This window comes from Apis laboriosa, unplaced genomic scaffold (assembly GCF_014066325.1).
Source record: "Apis laboriosa isolate Shangri-la unplaced genomic scaffold, ASM1406632v1 scaffold474_cov157, whole genome shotgun sequence".
NCBI lineage: Eukaryota > Metazoa > Arthropoda > Insecta > Hymenoptera > Apidae > Apis > Apis laboriosa.
In genome coordinates this window covers 91094-111015 of record NW_025223414.1, presented here as the reverse complement: position 1 = coordinate 111015, position 19922 = coordinate 91094, and the positions used below count along the sequence as shown (strand labels likewise).

The 19922-nt window shown below is 34.7% G+C and overlaps 1 long non-coding RNA gene across 2 annotated transcripts; it reads left to right on the top strand.

Annotated features, from left to right (window-relative positions):
- The first annotated feature begins 407 nt into the window (after positions 1 to 407).
- Positions 408 to 8956, top strand: LOC122716523. 2 transcript variants are annotated; one of them, XR_006347049.1, is made up of 6 exons: positions 408 to 1552; positions 3816 to 4636; positions 4697 to 5341; positions 5534 to 6546; positions 7036 to 7099; positions 7357 to 8956. It is a non-coding gene; the product is annotated as an uncharacterized LOC122716523 (long non-coding RNA). The 2 variants fall into 2 exon arrangements; XR_006347048.1 differs by having other exon boundaries at positions 4697 to 6546.
- The last annotated feature ends 10966 nt before the right edge of the window (positions 8957 to 19922 follow it).

The following is a 19922-nucleotide window of genomic DNA, read 5'->3' as shown; positions in this document are numbered from 1 at the left end:
ACCAATGTTTCATTCACAATATTAAAACCGAGAGTTACATATATCCCCGCACCGCGGAACAAAGAAAATCAAACGCATCAAAATTTACCTCTACCAGGAAGTTCTTCGTTGGTCGGAAGTTAAAATTCGCTCCTCGATCCCCCCCTTGACCACGAAACTTTCTCGCCGGCCACGAAACTCGATCGCTTTCTTGCTATCCAAAATTATATCCTCGTTCGAATTCCAACTCCAACTTCTCTCCTCTTCTTCGATTCGTTACGTTCTCGTTCACACAAAGAGATAGAGAGAGAGAGAGAGAGAGAGAAACGAGGGAGGAAGAACGTCGGGCAGTGCAAATATACAAACGCTACTCCTTAAAAATAACCAGTCGCAGGCCAGGTTCGCGAGTATCTTGAACTTTTCCCCGCTAATCCTAAAAATAGTAAAAGGCCATACGTCGAAAGTCGTATCCACGCCGCCGCTTATCGCGTTTTCCATTCACGGAAATCGCATACACGGCGTAAGTGCATTTCCATGGCGGAGAGGATGGTCGTAAACCTTGGTTCACCTCAAGGTTGGCACCGAGGTGCGAATTATCGCTCCACGGTTAAATTGCCCGTTGATTTTTCCAATCTCCACGGTGTAGAAGGGATCCGAGGAGTGGTGGTGCCTATCTTGTTACGGTCGCACGTGCATCGGTTCGTAAGGGTCGGCGGGACAAACTGGTGGAATTATAGGTGTCGGCCAAGTTCGCGGGTGCACGGAGTCGCGGAAATTACGAGGACGATGCAAAATACGACTCGGGCTTCTCTTTCGTTCGACCGTGACCCATAAATCCGCCACGAGTGTCGGCTGACACGGGCGTTTTTCTTTTTTCTTTTTTTTCTTTTTTTTTGAGAGTCTTTTCTCGTTGAGAGACTCATGGTTGGATGGTTTTCGTTTTGCATGAAATTTTGCTAATAAAGGTAAGAAAATTGTTGCAATGGCAAATGTGCATTTTGGGAGAAAAGGGTGATGAAAGGTGTGTACGTCGAGCGTGTTAGATTTTTTGTAAAATTGAATAAATTCTTTTGAATAACAGCTTGGTGATTTGATGAATGAATTTTTGTTTGGAGTATCGATGCTTTTGATAAAAATGGAAAATATGGAAGATTTAATGCATTTTAAATTTAGAATAATTCAATGGCTAGAGTTTGTGTAGAGGGAGAGACAATTTTAAAATTGAAAGAATTATTTAAAACGAAGATAATGATATTCTTCGGCAAATATAAGCAAAGGGAAAAATTAAAGGGAATAAATTTAACAATGAACAATCATTGACAACAAATACAAAATAACATCACAGGTTTAATGCCGAAGTATTAAGCGATTAGTCATACGCGTAGCATGAGAAAGTGGGTCAAATAAAACGGGCTATAGGCTATAGTATGCAAGTTCCTGATTTTATGGCGAACGACAAGAGTAATTATTCATACTACTCCAATCGCTAATGGCAATGAAGTGCTGTCGTTAGAAGACCCTCGTCTTCTATGGATAATTATCTTCGAAGCTTCACTTAAGATTTAACACCTTGGTGAGTAATGGCGTGGATCTCTATGGTTCCCTTCTTCGTGTTAAAACTGAGAATAATTTCGCACGATATCGTAACAATTTGTGAATTGTAATATTTTTCATAAATTTTTTTTTTTTTTTTACTTTTGAATCGTACAAGTTTTTTTTTTCTATCTTCTACAATGACGATCAACAAAATTTGAATATGTTCCTTTATTTACATGATTTTTGATTAATTTTTTCCCCTCTTTCTCTTTTTTAAATTTAATAAGTCATAACAAAATCTCTGTTAAACATCTAATCAGATTTTCAAATATTTAGATGTTAAAATTTCAATTAATGAAGTGAATTTATAATCATTCGCGATGGTAATTCATCTTTTAACAACGTTTATATATATCTAATTGAACTTTTAATTATTTGTAATTAACAAGTTTCATTGAATTTTATATCAGCACGCTATTACATCACGCTTTCGTACGAATGGAAAACTGTAATTAAGATGAATCCAATTTTAAACTTGCTATATTTATCTTATGAAATTAAATTAAATAAATAAATTAACGATTACTTATAAATATTCTATGCAACAACGATCCAAATCTATCTCTACTTCGTACGATGTAGTAGCAAAATTTCGATCGCAAATTAACAATTCGAAAATAATATATATTTATCTTTCTATCTATCATTTCTTTACAGAAAAAAAATACATTTATTCGAGAAACAAGAAACACATGTTATTACAAGCATGTACTTGCTTGCTTCTATTGCACATCGTGGTAATTAAACCTTCTTAAACAATATTCTCGCGTGAACAAGCATTCCACTCGCATGTGAGATCACGACCTCGACTTGGCAATGACATTTCATTCAAAGATCTCGAAATTTTTTTAACATTTCCACAGGTCTAATTACTAACGAAAGATCGTATCTTCATTGAAATGAAGGCGATACGAGCGCGGAAGTCGCGTGACTTAACGAACAACACAGTTTGATAAATTGGCATTTGGTGACGTGAGGATAGATTAACGTGTACAAACTGAAGAATTAATTATTTGGAATTGTCGCGATTAATTAGAAATTCGGAAAGACGTGGAAGATGTAAAAATTAATTGGTAAAATTAATTTTGGGCGGGACGGTGTGAAATATTGTCGTTGAGTTTGTACAAGTTTACGTTAATTATGTAAGAAATGGTTGTGTAATGGATGGAGAATCGTTGGAACAGGTGTTCTCTCTAGTTGAGAAATATCTTGTTTCTTGAATTTTCGTCGGGGAATTAATTTAAAAGGACGTCTCGAATAATTGCTCGATGATTCGTTACATTCGTCATGAAATAAATGTTGAAGATTCTGATGATGATATTTTTAAATATATTGAATCAAAAGGAATTTAATTTTATTTTTTTTTTGGTAATATCTAGTTTATTTTTAACATTTAAAATAAGATTTTATTGCTCTTATATTTTATATTTTATTCTAAATTAAAATTGTATAAATCATATATTTAATCGAAGAATCGTCTAACTTATTTATATAAGTATTGTACAAATATTTATTTTATATATTTGTTTACAAATATTACTAAACCTCTTTTTAAAAAAGTAATACATCTATGATTTAAAATTTATCTTCTATATATATTGTATCTTCAAAGTTCATTCATTTCCACGAATATTTAAGTGAAAATAGAAATAAACAAACAAGGAGATGATTATCAAGTACCAAACACCAGATATTATTGCAATAAAAAAAAGGCATTCAAGCTGAATAAGATCTTTTTGCATACCTAAAAAGCCATCCTACAATCAACATTCTCCACGTACTACCACTTTTATCGATCTCCACTCCATCCGCATCAAGATATCATCACGTTCTCCTTACCGCAATCGACCCTTCAAAAACGATCCATCAGAGTACAATATAACAAAATCATTAAGACAGTTCTGCGTCTTATTATTGCGCCAACGATATGATTCGCCATGAAAAATCAAAGAAGAGTCATTAACGTTCCTTTAACTCAGTGGTCCCTAATCTCAACTCACTAACGAATCCTTATTTTTCATTCTTCTAATTTTTATCACTTATTGATTTTAACATAATCATCTACATTCTTACAGGATAATCCTCTGTTCATTTGATTCAAAGGCAATTTCTGTGTTATTTGAATAACAAGAAAGGAAGAATAATCTCTTTCTCGCTTTCTTCGTTGAAAATTTCAATTCACTATTCCATAATCAATTCACGACGACCGTATTATTAATTTTAATTTTTTTCTTTTTCAGAAGGAAAAGTTCAAAAAAAAATCACATCTCTCAAAAATAAGTTTTCTCTCGTTGATTTCCCCTTGTATCGAGAAGAATACGTTCAAAGTATGGCAAAAACTCTGAGTATTGCGAAACTGTTGAAAAAAGAGAACTCTCTACGTCTAATCCGTTCCCCCTCTTCCCTGATGCAAATCACGATTCCGTAACGTCACGCTGGCTTCGGTATGCGATACGGCCGATTAAACCTTGTTCCAGCGGGTTGGTCGCGGCGATTTGTCATTGGCCGCGCGAGCGACATGCGAAATACGCATTTAAGGGATCGAGCGCCACGGGTAGGTGAAGCTTTATCCCTATCCTCGTTACAAATAACTCCCCGCGTGATGCATTCGGTATTCGAGTTCAGCGGGGTGGCTCCCCTGTCCACTGGACGGCCGCTCGGCTTTTATAATATCAGCCGCGCGGTTTTTCTGCCCGCGGAAATTACGATCCGCGCGGCCGCTCACCGGCCCCCACCGAACTATTTACGAGAACGTGGGGGCGGTAGGTAACGAGACGTCGCGACGTGAATACCCAACCTTTGTGTCAAGACGCATCTTGTTTCTCATACAGAGGTTCTGAAAATCCTTTTAATCGATTCCCAACACCTCGTGTGACAGATCGTGTGCGCGTGATAGAGGAGTGGTGGAGCGTGAGAATGTATTTACGAGGTATAATCGTTGGGCAGAACTTCTCCTGGAATTATTACAGTTGGCTTCTCCGCAATGTGAGAGAATTTTGGAAATTTCCTTTCGAATTTGGAAAGTGTGTTTTGAATTAAGGGATAAAGTAATAATAATATGGTATGTATCCTACGTGTAATTAAGGATTATTATTTTTCGTTAAATATAATTTAATTTTAGATTAAATCGGGGTAGTGAAGATATTGAAGTGAAAAATAAATATTAATAATTTCACGAGATTGATTGAATACCATAAAATGGTTATGATTATTTTTACACTTGAGAATAAGAGGAAAATATTAGAGAATATGGAAGTAAAATTTCGTAAAGGTATTTTAATAGTATTTGAAATTTTAACGAGGTACGTATACGTGTAAAATTTATATCTCGTAACATCCAGTTGAAATATATATTGAGACGTCGACTGCTCGTTTCTTATGATTTCTTATTGTAAGCCGTTGTGGCCATTTGTAACATCACGCGGTAAAATCTAACCAAGTGAGATGTATCCCAGAAATGTGAAACTTGAAACTCGAATATCTTACAGCCTTGTTTCCACGCTTACTAAACCTTATGCTTGTTCTATCAGAATTACATTCTATTTTCTTCCAGAGAATACCTTCCCCAAACTAGTGGAAAGCTGTTTCGATATTCCTGAGATGTAAATTCCGTCCATCTTTATCTTATTACCTTTAAACTAAACTAAAAGTGAGAAAATTTTGAAATCAAGGAAAAAAAATAGAATAGAATAGATAAAAGACAAAAACAAATATTATAAGAGTAGAATAATATCACTGAACGTTCAAGAAAGTAATAATATCTTAAGTAATTTATCAAACTCTTTCACTAATTTTCAACCCCTATAAAAATACATTACAATATGTTTAAAGATACAATAAATTTTTATATTATCCTTCAAATACTTTTCCTGTCTCTTCCAAAGGAAAGAGAAAACTTTATTTAAATACAAATCCATAATAAAGCATATTCAAATTAAAATAAAATTAATTCGTTCAGGAGATTGGAGATAATCGGTGTTGGAGCTCGATGCATCTTCCCTCGAAATGGTTACATTCTACGTTCATTCTCGAGTGCATTTTGCCCGTGTATAAATACAAGGGCTACAAATAGCTCATGGCATCGTATAATGTAAACTCATGGAAAACTAAACGCCCACGATTCGATGCATGAAGAATGAGAAGGAGAAATAATAACTGGTGGAATACCATATTTTACAGAATCGTGTGACTCCCAACTAATATCACGCCATTTGCTCGTACAAATTAATGCATGTTATACCTAGACATGGTTATTGTTTATAATACAAGGGAATGCGCTCTGTTTTAATGCATTTCCACGTGCTTGTGTATATACCTTGATGTGTATACCTTGCAGGCAAATGATGCCATTAATTATGCGTAATTATGCACCATCATAGCGTGACATCAAACCTGTGGAATGTTGTCATTTGAAACATTATTTCTAATATCTGTGAACGCTTTTGAAATTATTCGAAACACTGTTATCGTACAAACTATAATATTACATTTAAAATCTGTTTCAGGATTATTACTTTCAACAAATAGGTTTTTCCATTGTCAAAAACGACGATTAAAGATGTTATTCCAAATCTGGACGATATTTCGATTGAACAACACTCGATATTTCTCACTATTTTAATTTCAGATAAGATTTTCTCGAATGAAAACGATACGCAGTTTACGACATCTCTTTTCTGAATCACTTGACACACTCTTGCCACGTGACAGCAATAACATCTCTGCAAGAACCGTTCCAATGGATTTATGTAATAATAGAATGTTTTTCCTAACAGTTTCTCAAGCAAACTGTTACATAGAGAGACGCGAAGCTCATGAAACTGGATCGAAACAATTAATAACTTATTGATACGGATCTATCTGAATAATATTTCGGAAAATATATTTCACAAATTAAATTAATTAAAAAATTTATTATTTCCGCGTTGGAGAGAGGAAACATGGATTGCAGCTAACAGCATTACGCGATAAGTGCGTTTACTAGAATGATTCACACAAGGCTGATAACGCTAAACACGTAACAATGTAAACGTGACAAGTAAATATAGCTGCTAAGACGGTGTCTTGACACGCTGTAGATAATGCACAATTAATTTCGACAAATAAAATAAATTGCCGTTTTAGAATCAATTTGTGTGTATCTATAATGTCTAAGTAATTTTAGTTGTTTTAACGACGCGCCATTATTGATTATATCGGTCGGCGTGTATTTCAAATCATTCACACAAAGTTAAAAATGTTGATTTTCGAAATTGAGTAAATGTTTCGCATTTTTTCCGATTGAAATGAAAACTTTTGCAATGAAATAACCAACCAACAGCCATGACGAATTTAAACAGCTACATACATACTGCTAATTATACGTTAATCGTAGTTTGCTTTGTTGTGTAAAAATTTTACGATATAACAGAGATTGAAAAATTTACGGAAAATTATTTCAAATGTATGTATAAATTTCAGGATGGAATATTACGAAAAATATTATGGGATATTTATAAAAATGAATGAGGAAAAAGCAATAAAGGTAAATAATTGAAAAAAAAATACAAATTTGTGAAAAATTAAGACAGCTTGCTTGAAGAAGATATAATTTATAATTTTAATATATAATCTATTTTTATTAACAGTCAAATCAACGTGCTTTGCATTTGCACTTTTTATAATATATCTCTTTCCTAATTTTCTACCCTCCTCTCCCAAAAATTATTTAAATATCGATCATAAAAATTTAATTCTTCTCAAAAAAATTTCAATAAGACTTGTAAATTTTATAAATTATAGATAAGTACCGTAACTCGTGAAAAGAATAACAGGAACAGTATTGGCTGTTCGTCTTTTGTTTCGATCACGGCTATTGAAAATGTCTGTGGATAAATCACATGCAAGTGATAAAATATCGCACGTGTTATCGTTCATCGGCCAATGCTTTATTTTCATTCCGATGTACCCTGATCTCGCGAGGAGCGGAAGCATCTTGAATACTGTATACCACGAGTTCATCTCTCTGTAAGATATTCATCATTCTCTACTTGCTCAGTCTTTACCGGATACCATTTATCTCTTCGAGGCAAAAAAGTATTTGAAGAGAAAGAAAGAAAGAAAGAAAGAAAGAAAGAAAGAAAGAAAGAAAGAAAGAAAAAAAGGATTCCCTTGCATACTAGATCTCAAATCAAACAGATTGAACGTAAATAATCGAGATAATGGAAGCACGGGAATATCATTAAAAAAAATATGATGCGAAACGTGCGAGAATCGGACATTTTTTTTTTCCCCCTTTTGAAATTCGAAAGGGTATGATCGAGAGAGAATTAAAAATTAAAAATCGTATGATAAATTGATAGTTCGAATTCGAGACAAGTTTAAACGAGCCAAATTTAATTGATTCTAAATTCTAAAGTTTGATCGACGTTTCGAAATTCACAAAAGCATTTAATATTGAATCCTTTCGAGACTAACGGGACAATATCATACATGTGTACATTCGTCCATAAATCACCGAGCATGATAGACGTTTAGAATAAAGATAGATGAACGTTGTAATTATAAAACTTGAACTTATGTAATAATTATCGAATGTTTTGAAGATTTTATTGAAAATCTGTTTTAATGAATATCGTCATTAACAAAATTAACGCAAGTGTCAAAATTGCTGGATTCTAATTTATCTACATCGTTGAAAACTTATAAATTCGTAAGATCCTATTATAAAAATGAAATTCCAAGTATATAAATGAAATTAATTAAACTTATTTCGTTTCTTTTTTTTTTTTTTTTATTGTTAAAAAGAAAAATCTTTTCGATATTGAAAAATAAAAATATCAAACATAGTATAGATTTATTCTATTGCGTTATATTACAAGAAATCCTGTTGTAAAATATTATAATTTTAAAAATTCTCAATTCCTTCATGTACCATCTACTTCTTTAGAAATGAATTTATAAAGTGTTTCAACGAAATAAAATGAACGATACAATCATTTCTCTGTTTCCACGAGAACGAATAAATCACGAAAATTCGAAGGTTTGATAATAGATGCATGCACGGTCGAAATGTAAGATGAAACGTGACTCGTGTGCATGACATTCTTCGAGTGCTCATAAAGCATTCTCCACCGTATGGCTACCGCGTCGTAACTCGCTCCGCTTCCTAGGTATTGTTGCCTTACCGAAGGATTCTTGAATCTTGGCTCGTGTACAAAGCGACTACGGAAGGAACGTTCCAACCAACTTCTTGCGCACCACTTCTGCTATAGACGAACAACAATGTGGTTGATGCTGCTAGACGGTCAAGACCATCGTTCCGTAACCATGCAAAAATTTCTCGAAGCGCCGAGGAATTTTTCGTTAAAATCGAGCGTCCATGTACTTTTACTTCTTTAATATATTTTTCAAAATTTTTCAAAATTGTTTCACGAAATAAATTTAATGAAAAAGGAAAAATGGTGGAAATATTAATCTCCAATTGTGAATTTTATTTTGGTATTATTTAAAGTGTCAACAGATAAATACTCGGTACGAGATTTTAGAGAAAAGTTTTTAATTTTAAAGTAAGTTAAAAAAAAATATCTTGTGAATATCTTACAAATCGATATCTATCTTTTACTTAAATTCTTATTTTCAAGAAAATCAAATTTAAACTTGACGACTTTTCTTAATTAATAATAAATTAATTTTATTCTATTGTTTTTTGAATTGTCTTTTTTAGATTAACAAGACAAGCCTATCAAAAGTATTAATCTTTAATAATTTTTTAATAATGCAAATTAGAATAGGATAAGATTGATGAATAAAATAAAAAAAGCATTGTTTAAATTGAAAGGAGAAAATTCATTCTAATAGATATGATGGAAAGGCACAAATATATACACGTTCACTGAAAGGAAGCACAAATCGAAGGTATTTGACCATGAACAGGTGAGAGGATTACGTGGCTTCTATGTTACACTCGCTTTGTTGAGATTTGTTAGTGGCGTCGGTCTAGCATAATGCAGCTAATTAGGATGCTAGACTTTTGTGTTTTGTTCGAATTTGTTTGATGTTTATTTCGAAAAGTAAATTCCACTGAGATAATTGAATGTTAATCTTATCGTCTTTGTTATCAAGTCTCTTTGATGACTTTAAACAATGATTAAAAAAAAACTCCTTAAAGTTTCTATTTAAACTCTTGATTTAATTTCACTTGGATGCATTTAACTATTAAATTTACATGTTCAAAAATTTAATTGATTTAACTAACATTAACACGATGTTAATTCTAATTGTCAAATAATTTTGTAAGAAAAATTTCACAAATGACAAATCAAATGATTAATAGTCGTTTGCAACAAATTTCATTAATAATGCTTAATAATATAGAACACTGTTTGATGATTGAGCCAGTCGCCAATAATAATTCAATCATGCAAGAGAATACAGGGAATACGTTAATTGCAGTGTATACAAATTTTTTTCACATTTTTATCGAGCGCAATGAAACAGAATAAGACATAAAAATGAATTACGTAAAATCGTTCGATTTCGACTTCCGGAACTATGTCAGATTAACTGTAACTTGAAAGCGGCTCATAAACTGGCGGTAATTTATTTGACGCAATTAAACTCCAACGGTTTTAAATACATGGAAAGAAACGTCTCAAATGTGCAACAGGGACAACGAGCAGTGACGTTAAACGTTATAAAAGCATTCGACTGAAAGACGTGAAATATTATACGTATAAAAATACCCTGGTTCGTCAACCGTAAACGATGATTATTCCGCATTTTCGAACCGTTCCACGTTCCTAAAGCTCTTGAATCATTCTGCCCAATTTCTTTAGAAAAAAAAAAAAAAAAAAAANNNAAAAAAAAAAAAAAAAAAATTCCTGAATTAATTAACTAATCACGAATTCGAATTCACAGAAATCCGTCGATGAAATAATTAAACGTTCGACTCTAAACGAACATCCATATTTTAATCGAAATATATTCTTAGTAGAAAGATTTACTTGCGATATGTTAAAGTTGAAAAGCTATTCAATTGATAGAAAATAATATAAAATAATATACTAAATTCCTATAAAAAATATATCACCTTCGATCACAAAAGAAAAAGAGAGAAGGAAAAATCTCTACAACATTTCATCGAGGAACAAAACTCAACAATTTACATGAAGCAATTTACGTCTAACTTCGATCGAAACGAGATCGAAAAGAATAAAATGCAACAAGAAACATTGACCTCTCTTGACGCCAAGGAAAACTTTATTTCTATGGCGTATTGGATCGTGTATTCAGGTGGCAAAAGAATAATAAAGTCGAACTCACGTTGCAGAGTTGCGCCTAGGCTATTGACATATTTTACCGCGGAACTATTCAGCCGCTGAGATTCCGTGGCGAGTGGAGAAAAAGTAGGTAGGTTGAACGGTGTCGGCGAGTGGATTAGCCGATCTCGTTTCCAACCGTATGGTATTCCAGAATTCACTAAGCCACTTGGCTCAACGAGACCGGTTGACGAGGGCAAGAAGTTAACTGGCCGTTGCGATCTTAACGACCGTCACTTTATTAAAACTCGGGAATACACGCTGTCAGCAATTAACGTCCCGCGTACATAACACCTTTCACGATCGGCTTTGACTTGTCAGAGGGGGATCGTCGATCGCCGCGTGTAGCGCATCGGCGTGCAACATTTTTCGCCCGGAATATGCAACCGATGCAATTTGCTGCGCGCTCTCGATCGATATGGATGAGTGGAAAGCCGAAATGAATTCTTGTCGGAAGTAGTTTAAAAAATTATTCTTGACATTTTGACAATTTGTTAAAAAAGAGAGATTTTAACGCGTATTTCATTTCTTTGTTTAATTCTCAAGTTGCATATCTATGTATTTTATGTATGTATGTATCTATGTATGTATCTATGTATTATTTTATAATTTTGGAAATAAGGAAAAAAGATGAGGATCGTTGAATATTTCGTTATTCGTGGAAAAAGAGAGACTTTGAATTTGAATTTACATTCAAGATTAATCAAGTGATCGAAGCGAATATAATTGATTGTGATAATTTTGAAATTTTACAACTTAATTTAATTTATATCTCTTTGAAAATTAAGTCGAAAATCTTGGAATATTAAAATCAAGGTTAACATAATTCACGATACTCCACTGTTTCTACACTGTTATTACGCGAATATTTTTTTCTTATAAATTCTTGTTACAAGCCAAACAATATATCCGTTTCCACGTATAACGTGAAAATTAGGTGCTCATTAAACGACAAGAAAATTAAATCACACACGATCTATCATTAATATCGCTTACCACAACTATTCACGTTCATCGTCTACCGTTACTGAAACTAATAATAATACGTATTGTGCTGGGACGTGTTACAACATTACGCCTAATAAAGGATAGCTCATTAATAAATAAATGAATGATTCACTGGATGTTTAAGAAAATTGGTTTGCAATAAAAAAAAACTGTTCACGACTTTGGAATAACGTTACCTTGATAGCTTACGAACGGCATCGCAAATTTTACGAGGATTTCTTAATGGTACTTTAAAACAAGGCAGACACCCGTGAACCGAATGACCCGTTTTAGTCGCCAGTTAAAAAATATTTTCTACGCGATACCTTAACCAAGAAGCGTGAAAATACGAAATATGAGGTTTCGATACCCGAATTTTTATTAGAATCGAAATATTCGATGAATCATTTTCTAAAATCGATAGACAAATGTTTGATGCCAAAGTTACGCGGGAAATAAAAATTTTCCAATAAAGTATAAATATTTAAAAAATGCTTAATAATTCGATTTGCAGTCTGAATTGAATCAAAATGAATGAAAAGAAAATTGGCTGGATTTAAGGAAGCGTGAAATAGGAAAAAAGCGATGTTGACTTTTAATGGAAAGAAAAAAAAGAAGAAAAAGTAGAAATCAGAAATCGCATAAATTCTTGCAAATTGCACGCATTGACCTAAAACTACACGATATAAAATTATAAACAAAGTCCGATAAATATGTATCCATGTGATCAATTATAAATAATTACAATCAATCAAGAGAGTTAAAATCTTTCTTAGTTTCGACCAGAAATTCCATTGTGGAATTGCATCTATAACGTTCCATAATTATACAACACGTCTCGTTTTGTTACATCGTTACAAAACCAAGAGTCAGAATGTTTTCCACGAAGAACGAGGATATGAGCCCAGCGAAAACCCATACTCGCGATTTTATCTCCTCTTAACACCCCTTAGTTTTAAGGAACGCTCCTTTAGAGAGAAACGATCTTGCGGACCGAGGTCACGCACGCCTTCCGTTTTTGCTCTGTGTTCAATTCCAGAAATAAGAAGTAACGATTAAAAGGAAGGAAATGAGTGGAAGCGCAGAGAGAAATTTATAGTAATTCGCAACGCGTGCAAAGCGCATTTCGACATTACGAAGGCGTATGACTTGGTGATTTCAACGACGATACCTGCATATGCGTGTCTATGGAGTTATCCAAGATATCTGCACAATTTTTCTTTCACTAAATAATATTTTCTCGTCTTTATTGGCGTGAATCTCTCTGGAAAAATCGTTTGGGAACTTCGTCTGTGTATCTGTACACGCTTATTCGTATTCGTAAATATCACTCATAAATATTATTTTTTAAAATTTGAATTTTAAGAGAGAATTAAAAAAAAAATGAAATTGAAGATAATACAACAAGAATTTAATAAAAATGAAACCTGAAATAATATTGCGAAAACTTGAAGTTTAAGTTAAGTAGAAATTTTTGTTACAAAGTATGAATAAATTTATGTATAAATAATTCAAACCAAGTTTCAAATTCTTTGCATAATCTAAAATATATAATACATGTGTATCCATATACACATAATGCATAAAACTAAAAGCTAATTAATGATTCTTTGCATAAATCACGAAAGACAAATAATGTGGTACACAACATTCCATTATATCTAGTATCTGAACTAAATAAGTAATCACTTTCACATACGTATTTAAGATAAATGCTATTACGTTGCATTCGATTCTTCATTTTACAATAAACAAGAATATATTATATCTATATCTGGTAAACAAATTCCATTCCCAAATTATTATATTATTATTATATTATCTTCATTCCTATATCGTTCCTTTATGATTTCGACATTTTATAATCGATAAATTAAAACATAATTCATAAAATTCCAAAAAAAGAAGTGAAGGAAATATTAATTCGTCAAGATCGCAAAGAATTGTTATTTATTACATTAACATTCCATACAACATTTCTCTTTAACGCAACTCATACTATACTCTCTCGACCAATATTGTCCTCTCGTAATCTTAGACGCACAATACTAAAAATATTACGAAAAATGCATACTTGGAATCCTTCGTCTCGACGTGACAAAAATATGGCCAAGTCTCTCTCTCTCTCTCTCTCTCTCTCTCTCTCTCTCTCTCTCTCTCTCTCGAATTTAATTACAGTTTAGATACCGTTGAAAAGCATAAAATGGGCAGGCAGTGAAAACGTGATTAGATCGTGATCCAAGCCCGATTGTTATGTAACAGGAACGATTGTGTGTACACGGAACGTTTGAATACCTAATTTATATCGTGGTCTCGCGAACAAACCCCGATACCATTCGGACTGTGGCTCGGTTCAATGATATCGGTAATTACACGTAACGAATGAACCTGGACGTAGACCTAACAGCATTCCTCGGGGCTCTTTGATCTGGCTTGAACGTTTTCGCGCGTTGGTTCAACCTGAACACACAGTTAATTCGCGGAATTCGAAGTTAGACGGATATAATCGATCTCGGCATACCGTCCTGGCTACGAGTTCTGCTCTCCACCGGTCGAACCGTTGTTTGTCAGATAACAAATACGCGATACAAATGGCGATCATTGTCTCGAGTCTCTCGCGTTCCTGAATTGAATTGCTAATAATTCGAACGGGATATCTAAACGGTAGACAAATGAAATTTCTTATTGGTATCTTAATTAATAAAATCGGAAGATGGAAAAATTTTACTCCTATTTTTGTATCTGTATTATTTTTTTGTTTTTGTATCTCTCATTTGATCGAATGATAATTGTTAAATTTATTATATCCTTCAGAAATCGATATGCAGATATTTATTTTTTCTATGCAAAATTAGAAATTCCTAAAATCATTCATAAGAAACTAAGTATAATTACAGATCAATTGATTATACCATTTATAAAGAATGTTAATTTCCTATTTTCTTCAATTTCTAATCATTCTAAACTTACCAATCTTGATCAACTTGCACGATACATTAGAATACAATACAAATTAAATCCAACATACAATCCTTCCTAAATAAAATATCCATCAAGCGACCATAAAACATACTCAAACACAACCCTCGTTCAAACCATTAAATACAAACTGTATTTCCTCGATCATAAAGCATTCCATATACCTACCTAATAATCGATAAAATCCTTAGACACATTACCAAACGATCTCCCGTTTTCCAATCTTTCTCTCTCTCTCTCTTTCTCTTTCTCTTTCTCTCGAGCTTCATTCGTTCATTCAACAAACCCTCGCGAAAAGCAAACAAATATCCAAACAAATATCATGAGAGATCGGATTCATTCGAGAGAGAGAGAGAGAGAGAAACGGGGAGAGGAAGATAATTGGCAGAATTCTTTATCCGGGGACTTATATCCAGCCGGTTAGCGAACAATGAGCAACTAAACGATACTCCAGAAGTTCGAGCGATGCCCCATTCAAACGTGCACAAACGCTTCTCTCGTTATCCAAACAAGGAAGCCAGCCGTTCTCTGTATACGAAACGATTTCTATCGCGGCGTACCAGTTCTAGGCACTGTTGTCCGTTCAGTACACCGACCTCCTCCTCTCTCCCTTCTACGGAGAAGATCTCCGTATCGATTCTCCTCTTCGAGCTCGTTCCTGATCGCGAGAGACCTCGAGGCGCCGATACCGGATAAGGGGAATGCAGGTGCGAAAGATGTGCAGAGAGAGAGAAAGAGAGAGATGTGTGGATTTTCTCCAACTCCAACTTTCCAAGCGGAGATTCCCTCGTGTCACGAGAAAGCTGACCCTCGTCGCTGTTCCTCGTCGAACCACTCGATCGGAATCCTACGGAATCCATCGGAAGCGCTATCAAGGCCAGGGTCGTGGGCGCTGGTATCGCAAGCCGATCCTCCAACGATCGAGCCTTCCTTCGAGCAATTAGCGTCGAGGAAAATTTGATCGAGTGTAGAAATCGTGAGCCAATATCGTCTCCTGAAGAATACCTTCGATTTCTATTCGGATGGTCGATCTTCGATGGAAGTTAGAAAGGTGTAGGATGTGTACAGTTTAGTATGGAGAGTTGGCGAATGGAGAATATTTGTACAGTGGTTCAAATTTTTAAGAGCAACGAATGGATAACAATCTTAATGAATGTTTCAGAGTGTTAAGTATGTAATTATCAATATCGATGATTAAAAAAATATGACTGGATGTCTAATATCATATGGATTCTTTACCATTCAAATGAAAAAACTGAAGAGAGAAAATATCCTCATCTTGCGAGTAAAATTATCGTTCCACGGAAATTATGGAAAACATATGAAAATGATAATAAATTTTTCCTTGTACACTTATTAGTTCAGTCCATTATGATTTTAACTTCCTCGTTGGAAAAGGATAAAAAGGATTCTTATCGACGAAACCAAACCGCTCTATTTATCTTTATGAGGATATAATCGATCGATTCTTCTGTTCCATATCTAGCCACAAAGGGATTGTTCGAGCGAGTACGAGAGACACGGCAGCCGGTGTATTTCATATCTTGTCATCTTCGAGGAAGCTGACCCCTCGAGATCGTGGTGGTTGACCGTAGGGAACCCGGTGGAAACCTTCTATCAAGGCCGCGGCCGAGCTAAGTCCTTTTATTTTCTGGCCATTTGACGAGAGCGACATGCCAGGCATTCCACGCTGGAATAGCCGTGTAACTATGCCCTCGGCATGGCCTACGTGCGTGTTCAACCGTGTACAAGTGTGCGCACCCGCTCGCCTGTGTACGTAGCCTTTATACAGGGTGAGCCACAGAGAACCGAACATTCCGATATTCTGGCGCGTGAAATCGTTTTAACGGAAATCTCACGTTCGCCTATGAGAAATCCTATGAGAGATTTATGGAAAATCGTACGAAGTTCGAAGTTGGGCTAGCGTTTCTTTTTGAATTCTTTTTCTTCTTTTTCTTCAACGAACGAACTTGTTTATTATTAAATCTTGTGTAATTAAGTGTATTATTAATTAATTAATTTTCGAAGAAAGGAAATATTTTTTTATCGTATGGAATAATTGAAAAGATTGGGAAAAATGATATATTTGTTATATACACAAAGATCTTAAGCGTATTTGTAAATTTCTTGTGATAGATCGATTGCATTATTGCAAATGAAATTATCAAGTTTTTAATTTAAGATTTTTAAATTAAAAACATATTGAATCGATATCTCGTCCATGGAAAAGCGTATTTATAATTATATACTTTTACACACAAAAGAAATCCTTCGATTTTTCAAGTTGATTTTAATTTCAAAAATCCTGTGAAATCCTAAATAATTTCTAGTGCATGCTATTCTCTGGATGAAATTGGACGCAATTACAATTAAAAAAATTCCGTCTTAACGAATGCGTACGTATGCACGTATGTCTATCGTGCTTTCTTCCACACGGATATATAGGCGAGGTGCATGCATATTCATAGCACGAGACCCGTGGTGGAGCTGTTAAACTAACCTTTCGCGGTTCACTCTACATGCATACGTTCATTATGCTAATTGCCCACGTATTCGACGTATTCCAGGTATTCCAGTTATTTCGGCGCACAATTTTACTTTCTCTCGTCCTACTATTTTCCATTTTTTGCCCATAACTCGACCACCTTTCCATCGGGAAACGACCGCTTTCGAATTTTCTTTTCCATTACGTTCTTTGGAGAGGAAGAACGAGAGAGAGAGAGAGAGAGAGAGAGAGAGAGAGAGAGAGAGAGAGAAAGAGAATTATTCCTCTCGCGCAGTATCGACGTACTCGATCAAGAATCGGCGACGTTCAATGCTCGATCGAGTACTCGGAAATTACTATTGATTCTTCTCTCAGTGTGTTGGAACAGGCGTGGATGTGATATTAAAACGGAGCTTGTAGTTGACATTTATGCATCTGGTTACACGTGTGCACGCATAGAGGTATGGAGAGGTATGCGTGTGAGTAAAGGACGGGGACTCAAGGCCGATCGTCGGCCAACCCTTTCTCCGCCTCGAAGAACGCGGGGCCCGAGGAAAGACAATTCGTGGAGTTACCGTGAACGCGGTATATCTTTATCAAACGGTATTGCGTTGCAGCGGAGTTGAACAATAGTAGGTTGTTCACACACGGGATAACGTACGATTGTTCAAACAAGCGAATTTCAACCGACATACGTGACGCGTAGCCGCTTTGTTGAACGCATTTACAAATGTCGTTTCGTGTTAGATAAGAGAATTTCAAAGGAAGATAATAGTCATAAAATTGCGTGCAATCTTGTTCTCTCTTTTGACACGTTTTGCCTATCTATATTCTTTTGATATCGGTCATTGAGATATGGATGTTGAGCGTAGGACGGAGATGTTGATCGTATTAAATATTCGAAGTTTGGAGGGTGATAATAAAATTGAATCAAGTGAGAAAAGGAAAAAAGATGTCAATGGATATCTATTTTTGTGATTGAAAAGTGATTAAAGTGATTAAAGTGAGTGATTAAAAATTCCAAAAAGGGAAATTCCGTTTGATAAAAAATGGTATTTGAGAAATTTTTATAGAAATATATAAAGATTATCTATCTCTTAACAATAGCAAAATAATACATTCGATAATTCTAACGTTAAAATTTTATTCTTTCAATGAATATATCATTTCTTACAATTAATCCACCGAAATACATTCCTAGCAGAAAGAAAAACATTTCATTCACGGTTGAAGTTCACGCGGAAGTACAGGAAGTGATATAAAGTTACAAACGTTTCCTGTTGAATTCTTCGAGATCACAAGGCAGGGACTAATGCGCCCCGTTAATGACCACCTTTCATACATTAAGACTTCCCGTCAGAAGATTTTAATCTAGCTCCAAGAACACACTTGCTATCTACCTACGATCGTTCTACCTTCCTCTTAACAGAAAGCCAAACTCGTTCACGATCGAGAAGAATTTCCCCCATCCATTCCCGGGATTTCACTTTCCCCGCCCGGGAATGGGGAATGGATTGCCGAACGCATCGATCGGGAAAACAATGGAGGGGTATCACAGACGATCTTGATCATCTCGTGGAGTGATCGATTCGATTTGCCCGATCCGGTCGTCGTGTGTCGTGAAACGAAAGGTCGTGGCGGAACCACGATCGAATCGAAAACGTACGCCTCTCGATCGTCGAACGTGTTTACGCGGTACGTGACTTTTCGTTTTAATGCTTTCTACGGTTCGACGGCCAATACTCGTTTCTCCCCGTGTGTACACGTTGTGGAAGTGCCGCGAGAATATTGATGGGCTTTCAAAATGAATTAACCAGAAGAAACCGGCCGGTGAACGATGGAGTTTCGTCGCTCGTCTATTACGCGGATGCCTTTTTTGTTTTCGTCGACTTTTGTATCGTATAATCGATTTGTTCCGTAATTATAACGATTTATTACGTTTCCTAAGAAACCTAAGAAAGGATTCTTCGAAGCAGCGGGGAACGTTTGATAACGCGAAAAAACTGTGAAATCGCCCCTTCTAATGGATGTGCTCGTCGTGTGAAATTTACCATCAATGCGTGTTTTTCTTTTATCTTTAAATAAAAGATATTATATATATTTTATTAAGTAGTTAACGGGCGGATGGTATTTCGTAATGGAGTTCGAAAATAATAAACGGAATGTTAAATACGTTGTTAGATATTTGCAGTGAAAGTTGGGAAGAAAGTTGCAAGAAAGTTGCAAACTTTCAGTTATCCTTCGAATTTACGCTATCTTTTAATCATTCGATGCTACAACACTTGCTTGTTCTGAAAATTTATTGCGATTTTCAATTTTACGATTCAAGTTTCAATATTCTTGGAATATTCTATTCCCACCCTCCCCGTTACTACGAATATTCCGACACTCGTAAAATTTTTTACAATTATAAAATTATAAAATCTTTCAAATTAAGAATCCAATTATTTTAGAAAATATCTCGCCACCATTTGAAAAAAAGATAAAGCAGCGAAACGAGGTTAGAAATTAGAAATTCATCCTCGTACGAATTCATCTACCGTGCAAATAATTATTGTTTTCTTTTATGTGTTTTATAATTTACGATATTTGGATCA